The following is a 5,507-nucleotide window of genomic DNA, read 5'->3' as shown; positions in this document are numbered from 1 at the left end:
TTCAATTTATGACTCACTCAAGAGCTCAGCTCCAAAATTTAAAAGATCCAGCAATTCCTGCCACACCAAAGGTACCACGAGATAAACCCTTGTCTGGTTCTCACCAGCCCTTTGCCACCTACTCAGCTGATGCACCAAGAAAACTGTGGCTCTGCCCTTTCTGTACTCAGCCAACAATCCCTTCACTTTCCCAGTCGCCAAGGGCCCAGCTCAAAAGGTGCCAGGAGGGAAAGGCTTTGCTGGTTTTTACTGGCCCTTTGCAGCATACTTACTGCCAAACAAAGCTATGGCTCTGCCATTTCCGTATTCACCCAACGCTGCCTTCGCTTTCTCACTCGCGCAAAAGCTCAGCTCCTAATTCGAAAAGATCCCACGACTCGTCCGAAACCAAAGGTGCCAGGAGGGAACGTCTTGGCTGATTCTGACCAGCTCTTTGAAATCTACTGACTGCACAGAGAAAACTGCGCTTCTGCCCTTGACCTTCTCACCTCACACTGCCTTCACGTTCTCACTCGTGCAAGAGACCAGCACAAATACCGGAAAAATACCGCGATTACTTCCACACCAAAGGTGCCACTCCTGCCAGAGAGAAAGTGAACGGAATATTATACGAGAAGGCAAAGGGCAAAACAGCAGTTCTCGTTCTGCACTCAGTAGGGCTGGTGAGAACCAGCCAAGGTTTTCCCTCCTGGCACCTTTGGTGTAGGAGGAATCACTGTATTTTTTTTCGATTTCTGAGCTGGGCTCAGTTTCTCCCCTTCAGTTTCTCAGTCCCTCCAAAATCGAAAAAATACAGCAAATCCTCCCACACCAAAGGTGCCAGGAGGGACAGCCTTGGCTTGACCGTGCCCTCTGCTGCCTACTCACTGCCCATAGGAAACTGGCTCTGCCCCTTCCGTATTCACCCAATGCTCCCTTCACTTTCTCACTCGCGCATAACCTCAGCTCTTAACTGGAAAAGCTGCGTGTGCGCGTGTCTGAGCGCACATGTGGTGCGGAGGGGTGTGTGAGCGGTGACGTCTGCACCATCGCAGATACTGACTTTAATATATTTATTAAAAAAAAAAGAGTCAAAATAAAATAAAGAGATGGCAAGGGGGGAAAGAAAAACCAACCGAAGGAGACACCGCCCCCAAAACTCGAAACCCTCCGCACCCGCCCACCTCCGCAAAAGCAAAGCCAAAAGCCCGGACCCGCAAAGAGGTGCCCCGATCCAAAAATCTTCCGGCGGAGTGAAAACCCGCGCGGGGGTCCGCCGCCTCCGCCCCGCTCGCCGCCGGTCAGAGCGCGCGTGTGCGTTTTTGGGGGCGCGGGCGGGCGGAGCGCAGGCGCAGCAGCAAATCTCCCAACGAGAGCTGTGGAGCAGGTTCCGTGTGAGCAGCAGCTGAACGCGGGTCAGTCGGCCCAGAGCGACAGGCGGGCGCCGTGCGGCAAGGGCGGGCCATGGCCTCCGTCGCCCTCGGCCGATGGAGAGGGGGTCGGGTTCGGGCCCCCGAATCCGGAGCGGCGGAGACGGGCGCCGCGAGGCGCGCAGTGCGGTGACGCAGCCGATCCCGGAGAAGCCGGCGGGAGCCCCGGGGAGAGTTCTCTTTTCTTTGTGAAGGGCCGGGCGCCCTGGAACGGGTTCGCCCCGAGAGGGGTCCGCGCCTTGGAAAGCGCCGCGGTGCTGGTGAGCTCTGGCCGGCCCGCGGCAATCCGGGGCAGCGGGTGTCAGTCCCGCGCCGGGCCGCACCCGCCCCGCAGCGGGTCTCCCCGTGAACAGCTTGCGGCGCGTCGGAACGACGGAGGTGAGGGCAGTCGGCAAATCGGATCCGCGACTTTGGGATGAGGACCGGGCTGGGTCGGTCGGGCTGGGGCGCGAAGCGGGGCTGGGCGCGCGCCGCGGCTGGACGAGGCGCCGCGCGCCGCCGCCGCCGCGTGTCCCGTCCCCCTCCCCGGGGGGCGGGCGCGCGCGCGCGCGCGCGAGCGCGCGGCGGCGACTCTGGACGCGCGCCGGGCCCTTCCCGTGGATCGCCCCAGCTGCGGCGGGCGCCGCCCGCCCCCCCCCTCCGCCCGGCGCCCGCTCCCCGCCCCGGCGCCCCAGCCGCGGCGGCCGCCGCGCGCCGCCGCCCCCCGGCCCTTTCGGTCCGCTCCCCAGCGGCGGGGGGCCGGAGGGTTCCCGCGGCGCGCCGCGCGGTTCCGCGGCCGGCGTCGGCGCCGCGGGGTGCCGCGGGGTCGGGTCCCCGGGGGGGTCCCCGGGCCGGCGCCCCGCCTCGGCCGGCGCCTAGCAGCCGGCTTAGAACTGGTGCGGACCAGGGGAATCCGACTGTTTAATTAAAACAAAGCATCGCGAAGGCCCGCGGCGGGTGTTGACGCGATGTGATTTCTGCCCAGTGCTCTGAATGTCAAAGTGAAGAAATTCAATGAAGCGCGGGTAAACGGCGGGAGTAACTATGACTCTCTTAAGGTAGCCAAATGCCTCGTCATCTAATTAGTGACGCGCATGAATGGATGAACGAGATTCCCACTGTCCCTACCTACTATCCAGCGAAACCACAGCCAAGGGAACGGGCTTGGCGGAATCAGCGGGGAAAGAAGACCCTGTTGAGCTTGACTCTAGTCTGGCGCTGTGAAGAGACATGAGAGGTGTAGAATAAGTGGGAGGCCGGGCGCGCGCTCGGCGGTTCGGGGCGACCCGGCCGCCGGCGTCCCGGCCGGCGGTGAAATACCACTACTCTGATCGTTTTTTCACTTACCCGGTGAGGCGGGGGGGCGAGCCCCGAGGGGGGCTCTCGGTTCTGGCGCCAAGCGGCCGGCGCGCGCCGGGCGCGACCCGCTCCGGGGACAGCGGCAGGTGGGGAGTTTGACTGGGGCGGTACACCTGTCAAAGCGTAACGCAGGTGTCCTAAGGCGAGCTCAGGGAGGACGGAAACCTCCCGCGGAGCAGAAGGGCAAAAGCTCGCTTGATCTTGATTTTCAGTACGAATACAGACCGTGGGAGCGCGGCCTCACGATGCTTCCGGCTTTTCGGGTTTTCAGCAGGAGGTGTCAGAGCAGTTACCACAGGGATAACTGGCTTGTGGCGGCCGAGCGTTCACAGCGACGTCGCTTTCTGACCCTTCGGTGTCGGCTCTCCCCGTCAGTGTGCAGCAGAACTCGCCACGCGCTGGACTGTTCACCCCCTGGCGGAACGTGAGATGGGATCAGACCGCCGTGAGACGGGCCGGTCCCACCGGACTGACGCTGTGCTGTTGCCGTAGGGACCGCGCTCCGCGCGGGAGGAACCGCAGGGTCAGACCCCGGTGCGTGCGCGGCTGCGGCGCCCATCCGCGGGCTCACGGCTGGGCGCCTCCGAGTCCGAATCCCGCCCGGACGGAGCGGTCCCGCAGCGCCGTCGCCGTCTTGGTGGGCTCGCGCCAGCCAGCCGTCCGCGCTACCGGCGCGGGGCGGGCCCGGTGCGGAGCGCCGTGCGCCGTCGGGAGCCGGAGGGGCGGCCGGATGCGGCGCCGCCACTCCCCCGCCGCGCACCGCGAGACCGTGGGGCACCCGGCGCTGAATGGCCCGCAGACAGCCCGACTCCGGGTCGGGGCTCCGTGCGCAGCAGCGTCGTTCCTGCGCTACGATCGATTGAGAATCCTGTCGGGGGCCCCCGCGCGGGGGGAGGGGGCGACGGCTGCCGGGCCCCGGGGCCGTCCGGCCCCGGCCGTGAGGACGACCCGCCGCGGCACAGGGGCGCGGGCCTGGCCTCCCTCATTGCCCCTGCCCGCCCCACCCTCGCCCGCCCCCCCTCTCCCCCCGCCCCCTTCCCCCGCCTCCTGTGCCGACTGGGCACCTCCCTGGGGCGGGGGCGCCGCCTCGGGTGGGAGGCGGTGGCGGGGCAGGAACGCGCAGCTTCTTGTCTTGTGACGGGGCCGTCTGGCTCTTGCGCTCCTTTTTTTAAAAATTATTTTTCACCCCTTCCCCCCCGGGCTCTGGGCAGACCTGGCGATAAGCGATTAACAAAAAGCAGCGACGCCTTCACCGACCCGCCCTTCGATTAACTGTGATTCAGTCGTTACTGTTGGATTAACGATTATTTCACGCACTTATTATAATCTTAATAAAGATTAAGTACTCGGAAGAACTGGTGTCGAGTGCTGTTCACCGGCCCTTATTCTGCAGTCGTTCCTGTCGAGGGACTCGAGTCCCTGACCGTAGGCCCTCCCACCCCCGTCCCGCAGAGTTCCACGTCAAGAAACACACGCACACCCCGCCCGCGCCCCGTTTGTTTTTTATTCGCCTTTAGCTACTTATTTAATTATTTGTTTTATTTCGTCCGTCCTTTTCCTTCTGTTCTTCTCCTTTAAAAGATCTGCTTTTTTCCCCCCTCCTTCTTCCGACGGCGGTCACGGTCCGAGCGGACACAGGTGGCGGCCCCCGGCTCCGACGGGCACCCCCCAGGCCCACACGCCTTGGCTCGTCCCGGGCGCCCGTCTTCTCGGTCCGCCGGCCTCCGCGCACAAAAAGCCGCTCGGTCCGTCCCGACTGTCCGGCTCTGCCGCGGCAGGGGGCAGAGGGGCGGCACGGATGGCCCCCTCCGCCCGTGCACTACCCGCGGTCGGGAGCAGCTCCCGACCGATCGGGGGCTTTTCCTGGGCGGCCGCGGCGCCCACCCGGTCCCGGCGCTCCCCGCCGTGGGGGCCCGGCCCCCCCGGCGCCACCGCCTCTGGGCGGAGCTGCTTTCGGCCGGGGGAGGAGAGGAGGAGAGCCCCTTCGCATCTGCCCCAGGCGGGCTGGAGCGGAAGGAAAAGCGCGGCCGTCGCTCGTCAGCCGGACGGTCCTTCTGGAACAAAGGATGAGCGTTGTCTTTCATATAGACTGCTGCAGCGGTGCGTGTGTTAAACTGCTGAGCTTGCGTAACACGGCCTTGTAGAACCGCTCGTTTGGCACGATGTCACAATAGGGAGAATCTGCTTTACTGAGAAAGACTGTGCTTTGCTTTAGGAATGAATGACAGAAGGTGACACCCGCCCAAGGACGCAAATGATATTGTAAATACCCTCAGAAAGCCTTTTAACCCTTTCGCACATGATTCAGGCTGCTGAGGCAACACTGGTTATGTTAAAGGAAGATAATCAAGGCACTGTAGATAACGAAACTGCTAACAAACGTTCTTTCAAACATGCTGACTAAAGCACCTAGAAAACTTCTCACTCTGCAGAGTCGAGGAAAAGGTCAACTAACGGACAAGTGAGGAAGACTATGAAAGACCACCAGAGGACCCCCAAAGACCACCGAGGCAGACAACTGCACATGCAAGATGGACATTTATACATAGTAATGATTTCCAGGAAATCTCATGTTTAAGTAAATTACTTCTCAGAAATTTCATGAATACATAGGATTGTGTAACGTATAATCTCTACGATTTTGCAAATCTGGGGGAGCACTCAAGTTGGAACAATCCCCAGCGCTGCAATAAAGAATACCTGCTGAATAGTCTCATTGGCTGTTAACGTTTCTTTGAATCAGAATTGGCACTCCAGGTG

The 5,507-nt window shown here is 62.2% G+C and overlaps 1 pseudogene; it reads left to right on the top strand.

Moving 5' to 3' along the window:
* The first annotated feature begins 1,774 nt into the window (after window positions 1-1,774).
* On the top strand, window positions 1,775-3,363 carry LOC147527062 (28S ribosomal RNA; annotated as a pseudogene).
* The last annotated feature ends 2,144 nt before the right edge of the window (window positions 3,364-5,507 follow it).

Source organism: Tauraco erythrolophus, chromosome 24, assembly GCF_009769465.1.
Source record: "Tauraco erythrolophus isolate bTauEry1 chromosome 24, bTauEry1.pri, whole genome shotgun sequence".
Taxonomy (NCBI): Eukaryota; Metazoa; Chordata; class Aves; order Musophagiformes; family Musophagidae; genus Tauraco; species Tauraco erythrolophus.
The sequence above is the reverse complement of the archived record's forward strand: the minus strand, read 5'-3'. Positions and strand labels throughout refer to the sequence as shown.